General features: G+C 42.0%; 1 long non-coding RNA gene across 1 annotated transcript; it reads left to right on the top strand.

The window, feature by feature from the left end:
- The first annotated feature begins 480 nt into the window (after positions 1 to 480).
- LOC117509746 lies at positions 481 to 5908 on the top strand. Its single transcript, XR_004560494.1, has 3 exons — positions 481 to 491; positions 1336 to 1341; positions 5664 to 5908. It is a non-coding gene; the product is annotated as an uncharacterized LOC117509746 (long non-coding RNA).
- The last annotated feature ends 16606 nt before the right edge of the window (positions 5909 to 22514 follow it).

Genomic DNA, 22514 nt, shown 5'->3' with positions numbered 1-22514 from the left:
GATAGGAGTTTCTGTCCCCTCCTTGCTCAGACTTGCTCTCAGACACCTGCTGGCTCACTCTTAGGCTCTTAGGCTAAGATTCCTTGCCAGGAAATTTTAGGCTAAGTTAGGAGCTCTTTGAGAGGGCTTTGAGTCACTTTGCGGATATGGCTGGTAATTATTAGACTTTCTCTTTTTCTTTCTTTCTTTTGTTTCTTTTTTTTTTTTTTTTTGAGTAGTGGCAGACCTGCACCTGGACTGTGTTCATTAGCCACTCCCATTTCTGTCATTTATATTGAGCCTTATTATCCCATGTTGCTCTGTCACAATAATACAACCCCTGGCAAAAATTATGGAATCACCGGCCTCGGAGGATGTTCATTCAGTTGTTTAATTTTGTAGAAAAAAAGCAGATCACAGACATGACACAAAACTAAAGTCATTTCAAATGGCAACTTTCTGGCTTTAAGAAACACTATAAGAAATCAGGAAAAAAAAAATTGTGGCAGTCAGTAACGGTTACTTTTTTAGACCAAGCAGAGGGAAAAAAATATGGAATCACTCAATTCTGAGGAAAAAATTATGGAATCATGAAAAACAAAAGAACGCTCCAACACATCACTAGTATTTTGTTGCACCACCTCTGGCTTTTATAACAGCTTGCAGTCTCTGAGGCATGTACTTAATGAGTGACAAACAGTACTCTTCATCAATCTGGCTCCAACTTTCTCTGATTGCTGTTGCCAGATCAGCTTTGCAGGTTGGAGCCTTGTCATGGACCATTTTCTTCAACTTCCACCAAAGATTTTCAATTGGATTAAGATCCAGACTATTTGCAGGCCACGACATTGACCCTATGTGTCTTTTTGCAAGCAATGTTTTCACAGTTTTTGCTCTATGGCAAGCTGCATTATCATCTTGAAAAATGATTTCATCATCCCCAAACATCCTTTTAATTGATGGGATAAGAAAAGTGTCCAAAATATCAACGTAAACTTGTGCATTTATTGATGATGTAATGACAGCCATCTCCCCAGTGCCTTTACCTGTCTACCTATCTCTCGTGTTGGAGTCATGATTCATGTCAGTCCACTTGGTGCAACAGCTCTCCAAGGTGTGATCACTCCTTTTTAGATGCAGACTAACGAGCAGATCTGATTTGATGCAGGTGTTAGTTTTGGGGATGAAAATTTACAGGGTGATTCCATAATTTATTCCTCAGAATTGAGTGAGTCCATATTTTTTTCCCTCTGCTTGGTCTAAAAAAGTAACAGTTACTGACTGCCACAATTTTTTTTTCTTAATTTCTTATAGTGTTTCTTAAAGCCAGAAAGTTGCCATTTGAAATGACTTTAGTTTTGTGTCATGTCTGTGATCTGCTTTTTTTCTACAAAATTAAACAACTGAATGAACATCCTCTGAGGCCGGTGATTCCATAATTTTTGCCAGGGGTTGTATAAAACTAATCTCATCTGAACAGGGTTAAACTCAGTAATCTTTCAGTGATATACTCTGTTACTGTGGAGTGAACATGGACATGCTGGGGACATGTGTACTGGAACCCGGTGCATTTCTATTTCAGTGGCAGACTCAGTAGGTGACTTAGCTGAGAGGATTTGTGGTGAAGGAACAGATCTCTGCACAAACTATCAAAATCTTAGAGGGGTTGCATCCACCGTAGATTTGGTCTACGGTGCCATCCTTTTCAGCTGCTTCATCACAGCAGTGCACCAACACTACATCAGATTTTTCTTTACTCATTTTAAGGCCAACATCCTTACAGATGCACACGATGAGTCACTGCTCCCTTATTTATACTAAGTGTAAGAAATGGCTTTTTGAGTTTGTCTAGTTGTATAAATCATTCATCAATTTAAAAGTATGCTCTACTATCTTGATAGTAGTAGGCCTAGGATCCATTATTTAGCCTTTTTACCTTTTTTAAAAAATAATATTATAGTTATAATATTATTTGTATAATATTTTTTTTTTCCTGAACTAAGTAACAAAGTCAATGTGCCGCCTGAACAAAACAGGTCTGTCTGTCTCTGTTGCCGCCAATCTTAAAAAATGTCACTAGAAGTTGCTATTGCCTCTCTGAAATGTCACTAAAAGTTGTGGTATTACATGATGATCTAATCACATTAAATTTGCATATAGAGGGAAACAGAATAGCATCCTGACAGGGAAGATGGGCAGGGACTGCTACGCAGCTGTCATTTAGTTTTTTTTTTTTTTTACAGTTTACATTCTGACGGTTTTGTGTGGAATAAAAGTTGTCAGATTTGTTGTTCATCACTCAATTGATTTTTTTTAAGTGTTGGAGAAGGTCAAAAAGTCATTTAGTCTTGCCAAAGTCTCTATCAGGTAGTTAAGTAACATCTCAGCTTACAGGAGTCCTAAACAGTGAACCCTAAATGCACTTCACAATAAAAGCATATTAACAAAAAAGCAGTGCCACTGTCACGGCAAATGGTTTTATTTTGAAAAGTCACTGTTCCATGTGACTGTTTGTAACTTACTTAATGCTCGTTACAAAAAAGCATTGACTTGGATTGACTGAGTGCTTTGGACAAAAATTCAAACTTTTAAAATATAAGTTCCATACATTTGTGAATTATTCCTGCAAACTATGACTTTATTTTTAGGTACAACGTGATTGAAAGAACAAACTCGCAGTGGTGGGACGAAGTCACCATCAAGTCATTCTCAAGTCATGAATCAGCAAGTCTCAAGTCATAATGACCACCAATTGTTTGCAAGCTAACTTGAGACTTGACTTTGGACTTGCAGACTGATGACTTGATATTGGCTTGACAGTGACTTTATCCCACCTCTGCAAACTCCTTCCTCCCAACAATATGATATACACCCATTGGCCAAAACTGATCTCTGTGAACGTGTGAAATCTGTTTTTTTTTTTTGTTTGTTTGTTTTTTTTTTGTTTTTTTTTTGTCTTTTTACATAAATTGGGGCAAATTGTTATACATTGTACACTGTAAATTTCAGTGTTAAATTAGCACTGCGATAAGTTAGCACTTGAAATGCTATTGCCTGCACACAACATATACAGTAGTAATTCATCCCCACAGTTTGAGCAACACTGAGTGGAGAGACATGACATCATCTGCAAAGTACTGACTGTTGTCAGTGATGGAAAACACACTTTTGAAAATTTGAGCATCCAAACTGAGATGGATTAGTGGAAATTTGATTGGAATCACACTTCAAAACTCTTTAAAATGTGGGTTAAATCAGGTCAGAATCAAAATCACCTTTATTGTCATTGCACAGTAAAACAGCACAGCAACAGTTGGATGTCATGGGGGATTTTTGTTGTTCAGTCTTTCAAATATCAGTCTGGATATGCTAAACATTTAGACTGACATTCTGAACATTACAATGGCGTTTTAGGGCCATATTGAGGTTTTTTTTTTATTGTTGTTGCTGTCGTAATATTATGAAAACACAGTCATAATATTACGAGAATAAAATTGTAATTTTATGAGAAAAAACTTGTGATATTATGAGAATAAAGTCACAATATTATGAGAATAAACTGAGAATTTTATTAAAATAAAGACATAATTTTATGAGAGAAAAACTGCATCTCAAAATGAGATCTGTGGAGCGCTTTAAGTTGTACTTCAGTATAGGTTTTACAAATAAGGAAATAATCTTTTGGCCCATGTTCACCACATTATCATTAGTATCAGAACTTTGAAAAGAATATGCAAAAAAATGTGTCTATTCCAGAAGAGAAATCACACGGACTTCGTCTGTAGTTCCAGCGATTAGTAGCTCCTGAAATTGCCTCTTTCGTGGAAGAGTAGATGGCTGGAATTGGTGTTGGTGGGTTGTATCCCAGGGGAAAAAATTCCTGGCAGGGATAACTACTTTAACACGACACTGGCAGTCATCGCTTCTTGTATAAATACAATTTTATTCTCGTAATATTATGACTTTACTCTCATAATATCATGACTTTTTTCTCATAAAATTACAGCTTTATTCTCATAATATTCTGACTTTTTTCTTGTAATATTATGAGTTTTTTTCTCATAAAATTACAGTTTTATTCTCATAATATTCTGACTTTTTTCTTGTAATATTATGAGTTTTTTTCCTCATAAAATTACAGCTTTATTTTTGTAAATTATGACATTTTTTCATAAAAATATGACTTTATTCTTGTACAGTTGTGCTCAAACGTTTACATACCCTGGCAGAAGTTTAGTTTTTGTTTTTGTTTTTTTTTGTTTTTTTGTTTTTTTGGCCATTTTTCAGAGAATATGAATGATAACACAAAAAACTTTGTTTCAGTTATGGTTAGTGGTTGGGTTGAAGCCATTTATTGTCAAACAACTGTATTTACGCTTTTGAAATCATAATGACAACACAAACTACCCAAATGACCCTGATCAAAAGTTTACATACTCCTTTTCTTAATACTGTGTATTGCCCCCTTTAATATCAGTGACAGCTTGGAGTCTTTTGTGGTTGTTGTGGACGAGGCTCTCTGATGGTAAAGCTGCCACTGAATATGTCTTGGACTTTATTTATATTAATTACAAAGAAATACAAACAATATGGCACTTTATGGTAAATCTGCATGGAGTAGACAGTTCTAAAAACTGAGTGACTGTGCAAGAAGGAGAAGAGAGAGGAATTTTTGATGTAGTGATGCATTTTGCATCACTACTCTTAGCTTCATAGTGGAGTAGAGCAGAGAAGGATTTTCTTTCACCAGAACAGATCAAATCCAGGCTTGCATCTCAGATGTACCTTCTAGCAATTTGTAGCTAAACTTTCAGGTCTTCTTTTTAAGAAAATCCTCTATACCACCTCAACATGAAGATGGATAACTGGTGATACAAAATCTCCAATCACAGACAGGTAAGCCTGTAACTTCTATTCTTATGGGTTGTCTGGGTGTCTTGGTGGCTTTCCTCACTCTTCTACTTCTTGCACAGTCACTCAGTTGTTGAGAACTGTCTACTCCATGCAGATTTACCATAGAGTGCCATATTGTTGGTATTTCTTCATAATTAATGTAAATAAATTCCTAAACATATTCAGTGGCAGCTTTACCATCAGAGAGCCTCGTCCACAACGACCACAAAAGACTCCAAGCCGTCATTGATGTTAAAGGGGGCAATACACAGTATTAAGAACAGGGGTATGTAAACTTTTGATCAGGGTCATTTGGGTAGTTTCTGTTGTCATTATGATTTGAAAAGAGTAAACACTGTTGACAATAAATGGCTTCACCCAACCACTAACCATGAGTAAAAAAAAGTTTTTGTGTTATTGTTAATATTCTCTGAAAAATGTCCCCCCAAAAAATACATGAATAAATAAAAATCTGCCAGGGTATGTAAACTTTTGAGCACAACTGTAATATTACAACTTTAGTCTCGTAATATTTTGACTTTATTCTCATAATATTATGACTTTATTTTCAAAGTAAAAAAAAAACAAAAAAAAAAAAAACAACTCAGTCTGGCCCTAAAATGGCATCTTAGAACATAGCCTTAAACCCTGGTCCCACCAAATAAGCAAAGCAGCATGTTTTTGTTGTTGTTGTTGTTGTTTATTTGTTTGGGTTTTTTTTTTTTTTTTTTTTGCTATGAGAGGATTCATTCAACTATCATGGGAGAATAGTGGCTCTGAGAGGCTCTTAGAGACAGTATCTTTAGTTAACAAGGCTCATCTCTGAGCATGGCGCTAATTTCAAGATGTTCAAAATTTAGCAACAACAGCGTGGGGCAATTTGAGTACTAGTTACTACGAGGACTAACAAGGATTATAGAGGCCTGTTTATGGTGAGGATGAGGCTGTAAATCCCATTATCCGAGCGCCTACCAGCTACGAGGACCGGAAGAGGCTATTTTTGGAGCGGCTCAGCCCACTTGCACACACAATTCCACCTGCTTTTTTCCTCCATCTCTCCTGCTCCGATTTGAAGCAGCTAATAAAAGTTAATTACTCGTAATGTTTTTATTTTAATAGCTTGGTAAAATAGTTACATGTTCATTCATTCTATATAATCAACTGTAAAAGTATGTCTATGATAGATTTAATATCCTGTTAATGGATCAGGAGCTCCGCTGTGTGTGCGCACTAATGGAACAACGTGTGCTCAAAACGAGCATTTAGGCAGAATGCCAGCTGACAAAAGAGTGATTTTGCAGACATAAAGGGACGAACACAAAGTTAGAAGTGGGATCAGGGTCTGAAAATGACTCTGTGTTTAAAGCTCCAGAAGAAATAAAGCCAGCGAGCCGTGAATGGAAAGGAAGCCAGTGAGAAGGAGCGCAAAGACGGCTGTCCAGGTATGCAGAATGGCAGCGCACACAAAAGAGTGATTTTGCAGACGTAAATGGACAACACACAAAATTAAAAGTGGGATTACGGTGTCAACAAGAAATAAAGCCAGCGAGACGAAGCGCAGAGGTGGTGATCCAGGAACCTGTGATTCGGTTCTTTCTGGTCTGATGTATTTAATGACTCTGGAACACAGGTGAACAGCAACCTGACACACGGCGCACACTAGGGATGTGGGGATTAATTGATACGAATCGGTATCTAGATACAAATGCGCGCGATGTGAGTGTATCGATTCATTCAGTGTGCATCGATTCAACTGTCGTCTGAAATCGCAATGCATCAGTCGATGCATGCTTGCATCGATTTTTTATTCCGAGGCACATTGAATGCATCATCACTGGCGGAAGCCTGAAAGCACATTTCTACCGCAACAACTCTATTTCAAAATGGAGACCCGGGAGAACAGCAGCAAGCAGTTGGAAGATGTTTTTGACACACCTAAAACATTTAAATCAGGCGTTTGTAGACATTTTGGCTTTTGTTTTTTTAAAGATGGGAAACTTGACAAGACGAAGGTTGTTTGGAAAGAATTCCGTGGCTGCCGCTGTGCCACTCGGCAAAACTGGCAAGAAAGTATCTCAGATTACTGTTGTCAAGGCGGTACTCTTTCAGTGAGTGACTCGCTTTAAGTCACTCATTGACAGTGACATTGTTTTACTTTTTAAGTTCTGACAATGTGATCAAACAGGTTCCACATATGAGGGAACCGATTCCTGTTCCTTAATGCTGCATCTGGTAAATTTGCTGCTTATAAGGAGTAAAACAAATCCACTGCCTCTATTAGAAGAAGAATACCATGGCACCATACTGAATTGCAGGTTCGTATTTTCTAGTTAAATTTTTGGTATAATTTCTTTGCATCATGTTGAATCGCATCGTACCGCACAAAATTGCATCCTATCGCATTGTGAGGAATTGAATCGTCGTCAAATACATATCAAATCGCATCGAATCGGGAACAGGGGTGAATCATATCACATCGTATCATTGGTAATGCCATGTATCGTCATGTATCGTAAAATGTATTGTTTCGCTGGTTGTGTATCAAGATGCATATCGAATCGGTGTCAGTGATGAGATTCACATGCCTAGCGCACACCCGCCGAACTGTACTGGAGCGTCTACATGGAGCTACATGGATCATATGTAGCTTGATGGGGCTCATATGTGGCGACACAAGCCACTCGAGGCCGGACGAGGCTCGAATGACAGGTCAGTCGTGGCGCATTAGATGCTGATACCTGCCACATGCGCGGTTTCAGAAAGGCACATAGAGGCGCCTTAGTAGCGGATACGTGACATCTTAAAACGTGGATTATTCTTCAAATAATCGCTGACACACCCATGCGTGGCTGATTATTCATGGCTTATTATTCAGTGGGGCCGCGACTTTACAGACAGGTCAAATGAGATTCAGTTGATGTCAGTGGACAATGCAGGAATTTGATTTCTTTCTTGGTTTTTTCACAAATTAACCTAATTGCATTTACAGACCACAATCAAAGCATAATTTTTGATTTCATAAATTATCAACAGAAACATGCACGAGGAACTGACACAGTGTATTTGTGGAGCTGCATAACATTAGAAACATAATGCCGAAGAGAGAGAACAACAGAGCTCCGGCTCTGTAGTTAAAAAAGCTGCCCTTCATGTCAGTGTGGATACGCCCCAATGTCAATAAGTACACATCATTGCAGGTGTGGCTTCAGAGGAATCTGTGTACCTTTACTTTGTGTGCCGCTGTTGCACGCAGCCATAAAGCTGTCTGACACTGTGACATAAATCAGGTTTCCTGGATGACTGAGGCAGCCGGTCTTTGATCAGGCTCGGTGGAAACGCCCCGTGTCCTCATCCTCAGCTGCTCCAGCAGCACCTGTTTACCAGTCCAGGCCTGTGCATTTGGAGGGCCATGCTTTGACTCACACACACTCATATGCGACATAAACACACAGCATACATACAATGGAATTTGCTTGGGGGTGATGTTCAGCTAACATGTATATACGTTTCATATGTTGGATCATGTCAGGCTTTTTATTTTCTTTAATCGCTACCTCAAATCACTGTGAAGAGCTTCACCTCCTCTCAGACTGTCAGTCACTTCATCAGATGACTAACCAGACAGCGTTACTGTCCTGCTTAGGAAACATCATAACTGGGAGTATGATGGAGTTGAGGGCATGTTGGGGTGAGGCAGAGAAGGCTACAAATTTGACAAACCAATGAGTGGCCACAGAATGCAAAGAAAGCAGCCGCTCTCCTTTCAAGATCTTCTGAGATCTAAATCCTAAACCTAAATAAGACGACCAGGAACAGTGGCAGTGCAGGCGGAAAGAAAGCCCCTGCCTTGTTCTCCACGTCACGACCCCTCCTTTTTCCAGCAGTAAATTGCATGACAACACTTACCAACATGCCCAAGTCAACGTCATTGCGTGGCCATGGAGTTACAGAGTTGTAGAAGCATAAATCAGGCTTAACAAGTACCCCTCTTCGTAGCACTGGGGTTCTGTGTGCTCACAGGCCTGATGTTGTCTTGGGTGTTTGGGTGCACCTCATCATGGGGAGGCTGGTCTGCATTTCCTGTGGTTGCTCCTTGCATCCTGGTGGTGAAGTGTATTGGTTGTAACACTGCATTTGTCCTTTCACATAGCGCCAGGAGTACTCAACTTGAGGTGCTTGCTATGTGTCCTCTGTACATCCCTCTTGGGCTCCCTGTGCAGCAACAGGCTCCCTATGAGGCCCTGGGCTCCCTGTGAGGCCCTGGGCTCTCTGTGCACCTGTGGGACCACTGTGTGCCTGTGGGACCCCTGTGGGCCCCCTTTGTGGCTGTGGTACCCCTCTGGGAACCCTGTGTAGCCGTGGTACACCTGTTTGCCTGTGGGACCCTTGTGCGGCTGTGGTACCCCTGTGTAGCTGTGGGCCCCCTGTGCACCTGTAGGACCCCTGTGCAGCTGTGGTACCCCTGTGGGCCCCCTGTGTGGCTGTGGTACCCCTCTGGGAACCCTGTGTAGCTGTGGTACACCTGTGTGCCTGTGGGACCCCTGTGCGGCTGTGGTACCCCGTGGTACCCCTGCGTGGCTGTGGTACCCCTGTGCACCTGGTGGAACCCTGTGTGGCTGTGGTACCCCTGTGCAGCCGTGGTACCCCTGTGTGGCTGTGGTGCCCCTGTGTGGCTGTGATATCCCTGTGCAGCTCTGGGACCCCTATGTGACTGTGGGACCCCTGTGTTACTGTGGGCCCTCTGTGCGACTGTGGGCCCCCTGTGCGGCTGTGGTACCCCTGTGCAGCTGTGGGCCCCCTGTGCATTTGTTTTTTACCCCTTTAAATAATTTTTCCTCTTTGGTTTAAACACTTTTTCTCATTGAGCACAGTCTTTTGGAAGGGATGTGTTCTGGCACCCACATTCTTCAGAGCTTTCATGGACTGGATGTTGGGTAGCTACAGCTGGTAAAATAAGTGTTTAACACGTCACCCTGGACAGGACGCCAATTCTGTCGGAGGGCCACATATAAACACATCCACACCCACACCTATGGAGAATTTTTAAAGTGTCCAATTCAGCTAATCTGCATGTTTTTGGATGTGGGAGGAAGCCGGAGCACCCAGAGGGGAGAACATGCAAACTCCACACAGAAAAGCCACAGGTGGGAATTCCATGACCTTCTTGCTGTGAGGCAACAGCACTGATTGGGGCATTTGATGAGTTGAGTTAGGAATCTTACTGCCAGAATATCTGGGTTTATGATCTGCCAGGATCAAGACTAAGCTCCAGGTTTTCAATGACTTCCTGGAGGTTTTCAATGGCTTCCTGGATTCAGCCATTAGAAGTGTATCTGAATGCAGAGAAAGTGTCAAACCTGTAGAGATATTCACTTATCTCAGCAGTGAAGTTCACATCTCTGTGTCCTCAGCCTTTGAGATTGAGAGACACCTGGGAAGACTTTAGGGAGTCCTGAGGTTTCTGGACAGCGGTGTTTAGAGTACCAGTACCTTTGCAGGATCATGGATTTCCAAGTTTTTAGTGTCCTGGTGCTTCCTGTTTTACTGTATGGTTGTGAGACATGGACGATAACCAGTGACCCAAGGTGATGACTGGATATCTTTGGTAGTGGTCTGTTCAGAGGATCCTTGGGTACCCTTGGAAGACCTTATGTCAAACAAACAGTATCTGAGGAAGACTCGGGGCGCTTTCACACCTAAACAAAACAGCAGATGTGAAGTACGTTTGGGTGACTTACTGTATGTTGTGATTTGGTGCTATGTCATTACATTGAACTGAATTAAACTGAATGGGGCTGAAATGAACACTACCTCAGACCACGGCCCAGGCCAAGTCACGCTAAGTCGCTGGAAGAAGGTGATCTGTCACTCGTCTGCAGCAAGATGGCGCCGTTGTATGTGGCCTGCCGTCGGCACTCACTTCTTTTAGTGTCGTTTTTATTGTTTTTACACTTTGTTGCATGGAATGTGTCACCGCTCCTGGTGTATGATCACCAGACTCTTATCAGCGTTCGGGCTTCGCTGGAGAATTTTGCTGTTCCTGGCTCGGGCAGACGGCCAGGGACGCGGCTGACCCCGCCGCCTGTCTTAGCGTCCGTACCAGACTTTCTACACCGGCCGCTTGGCGTGTTGCCTCGGCGTCTGCATCGCAGAGGACGTGGGAAGAGAGGAGGAGTCCGTGTTCGGCTCAGAGTGTGCCTGACTGTTTCCTGCAAACATGCTCCATGACAATTCATAGCCGGATTCTTCACACCATATGACGGCTACGACGTGCGGCGTTCCCTGACTTTTCGCTATCGGTGGCTCCGGCCGGTTGTCCGGGGTGCCGGGTCTCCACTTCCGCGTCGCCGTCCTGTGAGGTGCTGCAGTCGTGGCTGCGTGCAGGAGAACCTGCGCCCGCTCGGTCGTGTCTCCCAGCAGACTGACATGCGCTCAGTCCGTGTGGCGCTCATCAACACAAGGTCACTCACAAGTAAGACTTTCATTTTGAATGACTTTTTCTCCAGTCGTGATCTGGACTTTCTCCTGTTAACGGAGACCTGGTTGAAACCAGGTGAAAATAGCGCCTTTTCTGAGCTCCTCCCCTCCGGCTGCTCGTTTTTCGCTCCCCGCGAGCATCAGGTCGAGGCGGTGCTGTGGCCATGGTTTTTAAAGACAGTTTTAAATGCCGATTTTTATCTTCTAATGTCTACTCCACTTTTGAACTTCAGTTGTTTGTGATGGAGTTCGACTGTCCTGTGCTCTGTGCTGTTGTTTATCGTCCACCAAAATTTAATAAGGATTTTATTCAGGAGTTTTCTGTTTCTGGCAGATTTTATCCCAAAATATGACAAATTTTTGGTCTGTGGTGATTTTAATATTCATATCTATTGTCCTTCTAATCAGCTGGCTGATGATTTTAAAAGCCTCCTGAACTCTTTTGGTCTAACACAAGTTGTGGATGGACCAACACATAATCTTGGACACACCTTGGACCTGGTTATTTCTTTTGGGCTCTCAGTTTCACTTAAGGACATATCAGACATTGCTATTTCAGATCACTTTCCTGTTATTTTTGAATTTATTGCTCCTCCATCTGCTAGTAAGCCACTTGTTCCTGTCTCTCGCCGCCATTTGGTCACTTCCTCGACAGCGGGGGACTTTGCTGCTGCCTTCATGGACTCTCAGTTTTATGCCATGAATGGACTGGTTTCTCCATTACTCCCAGATAACATCCTCTCTTCTTTCCACTCTACATGCACAGTAATTTTGGACTCTGTTGCACCGATGCGCTGCTTTGATAGATGCTACAACCACAACCTGTGAGGAGTTTCTTCAGTTTTTTATTGATAAGGTTTCATCAGTCAGACAGAACGCTGATCAGAGCTGTAATGTCGAGTTGTCTGCTCCTCGTGCACATTCTGCTGTGCTCGAACAGTTTGAGCCCATTTCTTTTGCATCTCTCGCTGATGTAAAACACATAAAATCTACAAGTTGTCCTTTTGATGTTGTTCCAGCTAAGGTGCTGAAGGAGGTTTTTAATACTGTTGGGGCGGGTCTCCTAACTTTTATCAATGCTTGTCTTAGATCAGGGTCTGTTCCAGCTGCTTTTAAACATGCTGTGGTTCGACCTCTTCTTAAAAAACCTCACCTGGACTCATCAGTTTTATCCAATTTTTGACCTGTGTCTCATCTGCCATTTCTATCTAAGGTTTTAGAAAAGGTTGTCTTTTTACAGTTACAATCATTTTTAGAAGACAATCTCATCCTTGAAAAATTCCAGTCTGGGTTTAGATCTCGACACAGCACTGAGTCAGCACTTTTAAAAGTTCATAATGATATTACTCTGTCGGTGGATGCAGGGAATCCTGCTGTGCTGGTTCTGTTGGACCTCACAGCAGCCTTTGATACTGTGGATCACACAGTACTTGTTTCCCGGTTGGAACATTTTATTGGCATTCATGGTACTGCACTTGAGTGGTTTAGATCATATTTGGCTGAAAGGAGCTTTTCTGTCATGATTGGGGACCTTTCCTCATCAACTGCTCCTCTGTGCTGTGGAGTGCCGCAGGGATCTGTCCTTGGGCCGATTCTATTTTCTTTGTACATTCTGCCATTGGGGTCAATTATAACCCAGCACAACTTGTCCTTTCATTGTTATGCAGATGATCTGCAAATCTTTCTGCCTGTGAGGACTAATGGGAGTGATGCTTTGTCATCATTATTTAATTGTATTCGTGATGTAAAGCAGTGGCTGTCCCGAAACTTCCTTTACCTGAATGATGGTAAAACTGAGATCATGGTGTTTGAGCGCACTGGCATACCAAATGTGGTAACACCAAATTTTGGTGCTTTGGCTAACTATGTAAAACCAGCTGTCAAGAATTTGGGAGTGATATTTGACAGCTGTTTGAGGTTCGATCAACAGATAAATTCTGTTGTCAAAGCTAGTTTTTTCCAACTTCGCCTTTTGGCTAAAATAAAGCACTTTCTCAGTAGACGTGATCTTGAGACGGCCATTCATGCTTTCATCAGCTCCAGACTTGATTATTGTAATGCACTTTATTCGGGCATTAATCAGTTGTCTCTTGCACGTCTCCAGTTGGTGCAGAATGCTGCTGCTCGTCTTTTGACAAACACTTTTAGACGTGAGCATATTGCGCCCATCCTGTACTCACTCCACTGGCTTCCAGTTCATTTTAGAATTGATTTTAAAATTTTAATGTTTGTTTTTAAAGCTATTTATAGCCTTGCACCTCCCTACTTGTCTGAAATTTTAACTTTGCGCACCTACAGTAGGACGTTAAGGGCGTCTGGCCAGCTTTACTTAGATGTTCCAAGGTCAAGATATAAACGCTGGGGTGATCATGCTTTCGCGGTAGCTGGCCCCAGACTGTGGAATGAGCTACCTCTTGAGTTACGTACTATTCCTGACCTAGCACTTTTTAAATCTAAGTTAAAGACTTATTTATTTAAACTGGCTTTTAACACTTAGTGGTGTTATGTGCAGACGCAGGTTGAGGAGCGGACCAACGTCTGACCGAACCCAGCGCTAAATAACCAGAAAGCGGTTCCACAAACAAATGATTTTATTTCCCCTCCAGTGCAATAATTAGTGTATAACATAAATATTGGGTTTGTCTGGCGGAGTGAAGGACGGCGCGCTCTCCAGCGCCCAAAAGGATCGAAGCCTCGACGCTTCTGGACTCAGATTCACCGCCAAACACCCCCCAGGTGGACACGACAAACTGACTCTGTGAAGGATGGAAAAGGTGAGGTAAGTCAACAGAGCTACAGCAAATATCTTTCAGAGGCACACACTATCAGCGACACATTCAGGTCTGAATTTAAGCTTTATGTAAATGAGCAGCTTCCCACAACAGGTGGAGGATCATCAGTCCATAACCCATGGCAGTGAGAAGCAAACTGCACAATTCTCATCAATGTTCAAATACACTGCGTAACAAAATGCCAAATTACTATTAACGATCATTCAGACAATAATCACCTCTGATGTGTACTGACAGCATGTGTCCCTCACCCGTCCTCCTTCACAGGCACGATGTGTCAAACCCTGGCGCGGTCCTCAGCGTCTCACAAATGAACGTCACAAGGTCGAGTTCCCGGCAATTCTGCTTGAACCACTCATGGCTTAAATGCAGAACGCCATCTCATTATCTGCTTCAGCTGAAAGTCTTTAAGTTTACACGTGAGCATCATCCACAGGTGCTGCGAGTCAGGAGGCCTGCACGTGAACATCCTCCACAGGTGCAGCTAATAATGCTGATGAGGGTGAAGGACTCTTCTGCCAGCACCGTCTCCACAGACAAAAACCAGTTTGTATACCACCTGGAGAGCAAAGAAAAGAAAACAACACAAAAACATCCAGCCAAACCCCCCAACACACAACAGTACCCCCCCATCAACGGGAAACCTCCCGGCGACCGAACAGACCAGGCCCGAGAACAACACCTCCCTCCGGGGTCCATGACAGAAAGCAGACGGCAGGACAGGGCACCGTGGCTGGAAGGCCGGCTGGCATCAACAAAAACCCCAAACAAGTCCTATATACAACCCAACCTAGAAGAAAAACACAAAACCCACCCAAACCCTCCCCAGGGGACCGTCCCATCCAACCCCGGGAAGAAAAGAAAAACTCCCAAATGCAATAATCCAACACAGCCCCCAACAACACAATACAAACATAAATTCAAAGAAAAACAACAAAGAACCCCCCCCAGAACGATATGCAGAGCCCCCCCCCCCCCCCCCCCCCACCCCCCAGAAGACCTTACCGCCAGTTCCAGGAGAGAACAACCAAAAACCGGAATCTTACAGAGGTCCCCAGGTTTACACAGAGGAACAGCGCCCCCCAGAGGACCGTACCATCAACCCCAGGAGGTACCCTCCCCACAACCCAGGAACCCCAGATCCGGCCACACTTGGTTAATCGGCCCCACAATCAATTCCCCCCCAGAGGACCGTCCCATCGACCCTGGAGGTGGAACCTGGAAGGAAACATAACAACACAAAAATCCAACCCCCGGTGGACTTCATTAAAACACCCCGGGGGCAAAATAAAACAACTGTCAAACCCTGTTACCCCCCCCCCCCCCCCCAGCATCCCGAAAGACCCCAGATCACTCCCAGAGCCCATCGTTAGCACAATTTTGGCGAACGGCACAAAACTACTAAGCTGGGGAAGGAAACAGGAAAAACTAACCCGGTCCCATCCCCGAAGAGCAGCGGAAAACCGGAAAGACGTCCGGTGCCCCAACCCGACCATACCACCAGCCTATCGGGAGGGGTGGAACTACCGAAATGGCGAACGGCAACAGATCGGCCCACCACTCCGACTGAGGTATGTTCCCGCTGCACCACACCCCAGTAACACCAATGACGAACGGTCAAAGGCCCTCCGGGGCTGGAGAGGAACCGGGCCCTAACCAAACCCAAACAAACGCCCCTGACAACCCCCCCCAGGTGCAGAGGTCTTCTGAGAAACGCTCAGCGTGACCAACCTGCACCACCCCACAACCCAAAAGACAAAACGGTCTCAGAGCAATGTAAGGTTGGGGTTAGGGAAGCAGGGAAATAAAAAACAACAAAACAAAACGACCCAATCCTCAAACAGAAAATACCTAAGTCCAAAAAATGAAAACAAACGATTACCTGGTCCAGCCGAGCTCCGAACTGCCAGTCGTTCACTCCACCAGAACCGCCTCTAAATCCCCAAACAATTTATAACCCCTTACAAAAAAAACAAAAATAGCCCAAATAACTAAACAACCAAAGGGTTTTTTTTTTTTTTGTTTTTTTTTGTGTGTATCCATTTTTATGCCTGTCCCAGAACACCTGGAGATACGTCATCACTATCTTTCTTGACGCTTATGTGACCAGGGCAATATGGCGGTTTCAGCTCGTCCGAGCTGCATGGGGCTCATCCGCAGAGGAGCCAATGGTCCCGTCGGAGGAGTCTCAGTGGGGCGAAGAAGAGGCAGCCCAAATCTGTGTCGGGGAAAGCCCAGAGATGAAAAAACCCGCTCTGATGTCCGTCCTCTCTCGCGTCCACGCTCCTTTATCCGATCATCTAGACGAATAACCAAAGATATTAGTTATCTAAATCTTTTGGTTCATCACGGACTGCTAGCTCGTCTTTTAATGATCATTCAAACCATCGACAAACACTCCTCTTAAAGCTGCGGCATTCCAACCGCACTGAGCAGAAGAAAAAATTCGGAAATCCACGAATAATCCGCCGCACTCCGCCTCCCTGCCTGAGATTCAGCAACCGTTGGGCAATGGTATTTGTTTTCACCGGATGGTCAAAAATCAAGTGGAACTCCTGAGAGAAATCCTTAAAGGATCCTAACAATGGAGAGTTATTACTCCACAACGCAGTGACCCAAGCTAAAGCATCACCTCTGAGCAAATTTGTCACATATGAGACACGACTACCATCAGAAGAGAAGGAAGCCGGTCGCTGAGCAAAAACCAGAGAACATTGCATCAAAAACGGAGCACAGGCTTCAACGTTTCCCGCATAAGGCTCCCGATGACAAATGATTGGTTCGGAAGCCGAATCTCTGGGTGACGGAGTTATCTGCACCGGTATCGATGGTGCCGCAGCTGGAGCAGCAGGAAGCGGAATGGCTTGCACTGCAAGCTCCATAACGCGGGCATCTGTTTGTTTGATTTGGTTTGCGAGATGCTGTAATTGCTCCCAAAGTTTCTCCAAGTGTTCTTGAACTCTTTCGGCAAACGGAACCGCTTCTGCCGCTGGTTCCATTTTGGAATGGCCGGGAACTACTGTTATGTGCAGACACAGGTTGAGGAGCGGACCAACGTCTGACCGAACCCAGCGCTAAATAACCAGAAAGCGGTTCCACAAACAAAACGATTTTATTTCCCCTCCAGTGCAATAATTAGTGTATAACATAAATATTGGGTTTGTCTGGCGGAGTGAAGGACGGCGCGCTCTCCAGCGCCCAAAAGGATCGAAGCCTCGGCGCTTCTGGACTCAGATTCACCGCCAAACACCCCCCAGGTGGACACGACAAACTGACTCTGTGAAGGATGGAAAAGGTGAGGTAAGTCAACAGAGCTACAGCAAACATCTTTCAGAGGCACACACTATCAGCAACACATTCAGGTCTGAATTTAAGCTTTATGTAAATGAGCAGCTTCCCACAACAGGTGGAGGATCATCAGTCCGTACGCCACGGCAGTGAGAAGCAAACTGCATAATTCTCATCAATGTTCAAATACACTGTGTAACAAAATACCAAATTACTATTAACGATCATTCAGACAATAATCACCTCTGATGTGTGCTGACAGCATGTGTCCCTCACCTGTCCTCCTTCACAGGCACGATGTGTCAAACCCTGGCGCGGTCCTCAGCGTCTCACAAACGAACGTCACAAGGTCGAGTTCCCGGCAATTCTGCTTGAACCACTCATGGCTTAAATGCAGAACGCCATCTCATTATCTGCTTCAGCTGAAAGTCTTTAAGTTTACGTGTAAACTTAAAGACTTAAAGTTTACACGTGAGCATCATCCACAGGTGCTGCGAGTCAGTAGGCCTGCACGTGAACATCCTCCACAGGTGCAGCTAATAATGCTGATGAGGGTGAAGGACTCTTCTGCCAGCACCTTCTCCACAGACAAAACCAGTTTGCATACCACCTGGAGAGCAAAGAAAGAAAACAACACAAAAACATCCAGCCAAACCCCCCAACACACAACAAGTGGGGAGGTGACATGTTCTGTTATTTTTATGTTCTTTTTTATGTGTTGTTTTAAATTTTTATTTTATATGTGTTTTATTTTTGTAAATTTGTGTTTTTAATGTTAAGCACTTTGGACACCAGTCGGTGCTGTAAAGCGCTTTATAAATAAATGTTGATTGATTGATTGATTGATTGATAAATATATATACTCATAAGAACAATACAAAAGAAATGTGCACAAACAAAACAACTCAGACAGTGCACCAGAATTTTAAAACATAACCAAACGAGCAACAGCGCATAAACCCAAGCACAACAACAAAATGGTAAACCTAATTTTCCAAACTATAACGATTAAGTATATTATTTTTCTAAAGCCATTTAAAGCTGACTAAAAGCACCATGTAACTTAATATTATCAGGACAATTATGCCAAATATTAACACCCTTAACGGAAACACAGTGACTTTTTGCAGTAGATCCTTAGTTTCTCAAATAATAATGTCCCTCTCAAATTGTAGCTGGAATCCCTCATTTTAAACAGATCCTGCACATGTTTAAGTGAGAGTTTATTTTTGGCTTAATACATAATTCGTATTGTGATAAAATCAACCAAGTCCCAGAATTTTAAAATTTGCAATAACTGATTTGTTGGCTCACGATATGGCTTATTACTCATTCTTACAACTTTCTTTTGCAACAGAAATACTGGATTTTCTTTTGCAACAGAAATACTGGATTAGTATTAGTTCTATATGTACGGTATTTCCCCAAACCTCAACACAGTATGTCATATATGGAACAAGTAATCTCTGACAATAATAACCATGAACAATGCATGAAAACGGCATAAATCACCACAAGTGTGTTTGTTACAAGATTTGGAGAAACAAACAGGGTAAATAACGTATTCATTTGAATGAATGAATGAATGAATGAATGAGTGAATTTATTTTGGCACACAGACTCAACAATAACAAAAAACTGATACTCAAGACAATTCCACAGTGACATGTGTGACCAAAAGGGGGTGAGCAGAAGCAAAGCTTATAAACGCCCACCCTTTATATACATACATACATACATACATACATACATACATATATACTCATTACCAACCCCCAGAGCAAGCACACAGGCGACAGTGGTAAGGAAGAAACCTCAAGCAGACCAGACTCTAAGGGGTGACCCTCTGCTTGAGCTATTCTACAAACACATTTAACACAACACAAACTCCAATCCCATCATCATAAACATATCTAGTGAACACCATATGAATGAATTAATGAATTAATGAATGAATTTATACAGCACAGACACACACACACAAAACAACAACAAACAAAAACTTACAATGAAAGAAGATGGATTGACACTGAATAAGAAAATGGATTGACAATGCAAGAAAATGGATTGATAAAGAAAATGGATTGACAATGCAAGAAAATGGATTGATAAAGAAAATGGATTGACAATGCATCTGTGTGCCTGAAAGGGTGTAGGCAGAAGCAAAGCTTATTAATGCCTACCCCTTTAACCAAAGTAACATCATCTCATCATCAGAAGGAGTGCAAAAAAAAAGAAAAAAGCAACAACTATTCCCACTCCCATTTTCAACCACATTAATCACTTCAACTTAAAGGACAAAATCCGAGTGTTATCGAACAAATTTACAATTACAGTTGGCTACACACCAAACTCAACCTACTTCAGCCGATACAACATCATTTCTTTATATCCATTTTTAAACAGATTGATACTTGGACATTGTTTGAGTTCATCCGTCAGGTTATTCCATAGTCTAGGGCCACACATGGAGACACAGAAACCTTTCCTGGTCGTCCGAGCGCCAGCAATTTTAAAATGATACAAGCCCCGTAATTATATTTTCCTTCTCTCTCAGTAAATATTCTTGAATTCTAAATGGCACTTGTTTATTTTTCACTTTGTACATTAATTGAACAGTCTTGAAGGAAATCATATCAATAAGTTTTAATATTTGAGATTTAATGAACAATGGGTTGGTGTGGTCTCGATAACCTGCATTATGAATTGTCCTTAATGCTCTTTTTTGAAGAATGAATAATGGTTGCAGTGTCGTTTTGGAATTTATTGCCCCAAACTTCTGCACAGTAATTCAGGTAGGGTGCAACCAATGAACAATACAAGTATGTAGTGCTCTGCAATCAAGAACATGCTTTGCTTTATGTAATACTGCAATACTTTTTGATACCTTCCTTTGAATATGCTGAATATGAGCTTTCCAATTAATTTTTTCATCAATAATGACACCTAAAAAAGTATTCTCTTTGACGCGTTCTATGTTTACCCCATGTATATTTAACTGAATTGTATGTATTTTTTATAATTTCCAAATAACATTCATTTAGTTTTAGACAAATTTAATGATAATTTGTTAATATCAAACCATCTCTTTAACTTTATCATTTCAGTCCCTAAATCAGATAATAATTGTTGCAGATTTTCCCCTCAGCAAAACAGGTTTGTGTCATCTGCAAAGAGAACAGCTTTATGTTAAACATCTGAAACTTTGCATAAATCATTAATGTATAAAATAAATAACTCTGACAATGTGTGAGCAGAATTTGTGTGAAGAGCAAATGTTTTACAAACGACAGAAGAAAAAGAAAAGAAGGTGCACTTCAAAATAAAAGCACAGCCAAACAAAACATGACAAAACCACATCGTCTGAGACAAAATTAAATGAATAAACGGTAGCATATGAGAACATTAATATACAAATGAATGTTTATGAGTTCAAAGGTACGAATATTTCATGAGGTGAAAGCTGGAACATACCCTTCAACGAAGCGAAGCCAAGTTGAATATGTTCCAGCTTTAAATATTAAATATTTGTTCCATTGAAAAAATGTAAAAACATAATTCATAATTTGTTTTATATAATGGCTTAAATAGATCCTTGTCATTTGATCATTTATTAATTTATAAACAAAAGAAAGGGACTTACATTTTGGTGTTCCACTGCTGCTAAAGTCTAAATTGTGATGTGTAGTCCAGTGATGCTGTGCACTGACTTCAGACTTCCATAAAAAAAAAGACTTTGTGTAGTTCCTCCGTCCCGCCAAAAAGCACATCAGCTTTTCATCTGAACAGCTCTTCATGCATCCAGGCGGCTTACAGCAGAATGGATTTTGTGTGTGTGTATGTGTGTGTGTGTGTGTTACAAGAATTAGCAGTGTCAATTACCTCAATCAAATCATGTCTCGGTAGAGTCGTTGTCCCCTGCGTGTACGTGCACACACACATGCAACTGGGTCGGCGCTTGTGTGCATATGTACTACCAAAAAAAGACTGTGTACATCCTCGGTGCAGCGAAAAAAAAATCACGTCAGAAATGAGTCCAGCTTTTCATTCTTTCTTCCTGCTACAGCCTCCAGACAGCACTGTGGATTTATTTTGTGTGTGCATGTGCACGTTGTGTGTGTGTGTGTGTGTGTGTGTGTGTATCCACGTTGTGTGTGCGCACGTATGGGCATGCGTGCACGTGGTGCGCATATGTGCGTGCATGTGTGTGTGTCTGTGTGTGTGTGCACGTGTGCAGAGTACAATGGTACCAAACGTATGGAACCAAATTTGCACTCTAAATGAAACCAAACTGCACTCTAAATGCAATGCAACACAAATGGGATAAATTAATCCATGTCATGTGACATACAAAGCACCACGACTGAGTGGATCCTTGTCATTTGACGAGAACCACTCAGTTGTTATATAATAAAGTATAAATTTATCTGCCATTTAGATCCAGTGAGTCAAATTTCCCACATTCTCAAGAAATGTTGGTTTCTTGGGATGCAAAAGATGGAGAACCATGTCCTGCTTTTTGTGAGGCACGCTCAAAGCTTCTCAATCGCCCCTTGTATAGAATCAGAATCAAATTTATTGCCAAGTTCTCACATACAAGGAATTTGATCTGGTGTCGTTGGAGCATTAACAACAAAAAAGAAAGAGGTAAGAGGTAAAATACTCAATAGGCAAAACCTTTTCACTGTAAAATAAATAAATATAACCTAGTGGAATGGGACTGTACAAAAGCATGTGATTGGTGTCTAGATATACAGTACCTTTCAGTGCAGGGATGACCAGGTACAGGTACAGGTGCTATCAACATAAATATTAAAAATAGTTAAGCTATAAATTTTTCATGAATTTACAATTTATGATAATTTATTTAATTCATTTAAAGTCTGATTTACGCTTCTGAAACTTTAAAACTGTCACGCACATCATTGTGTGACACAAAGTTATAAAGTTCTCCGTCACTGGATGATGCTTTCTTCTCGATTAATTTGACTTCCAACAAGTGTTTCTTTCTACCATCATCACCTCTAATTCAAAGGTAAGCTGTACAATTTCCTCTTTTTCCAACTCCATGTTGTAAATTTGTGG

This window comes from Thalassophryne amazonica, chromosome 5, assembly GCF_902500255.1.
Source record: "Thalassophryne amazonica chromosome 5, fThaAma1.1, whole genome shotgun sequence".
NCBI lineage: Eukaryota > Metazoa > Chordata > Actinopteri > Batrachoidiformes > Batrachoididae > Thalassophryne > Thalassophryne amazonica.
The sequence above is the reverse complement of the archived record's forward strand: the minus strand, read 5'-3'. Positions and strand labels throughout refer to the sequence as shown.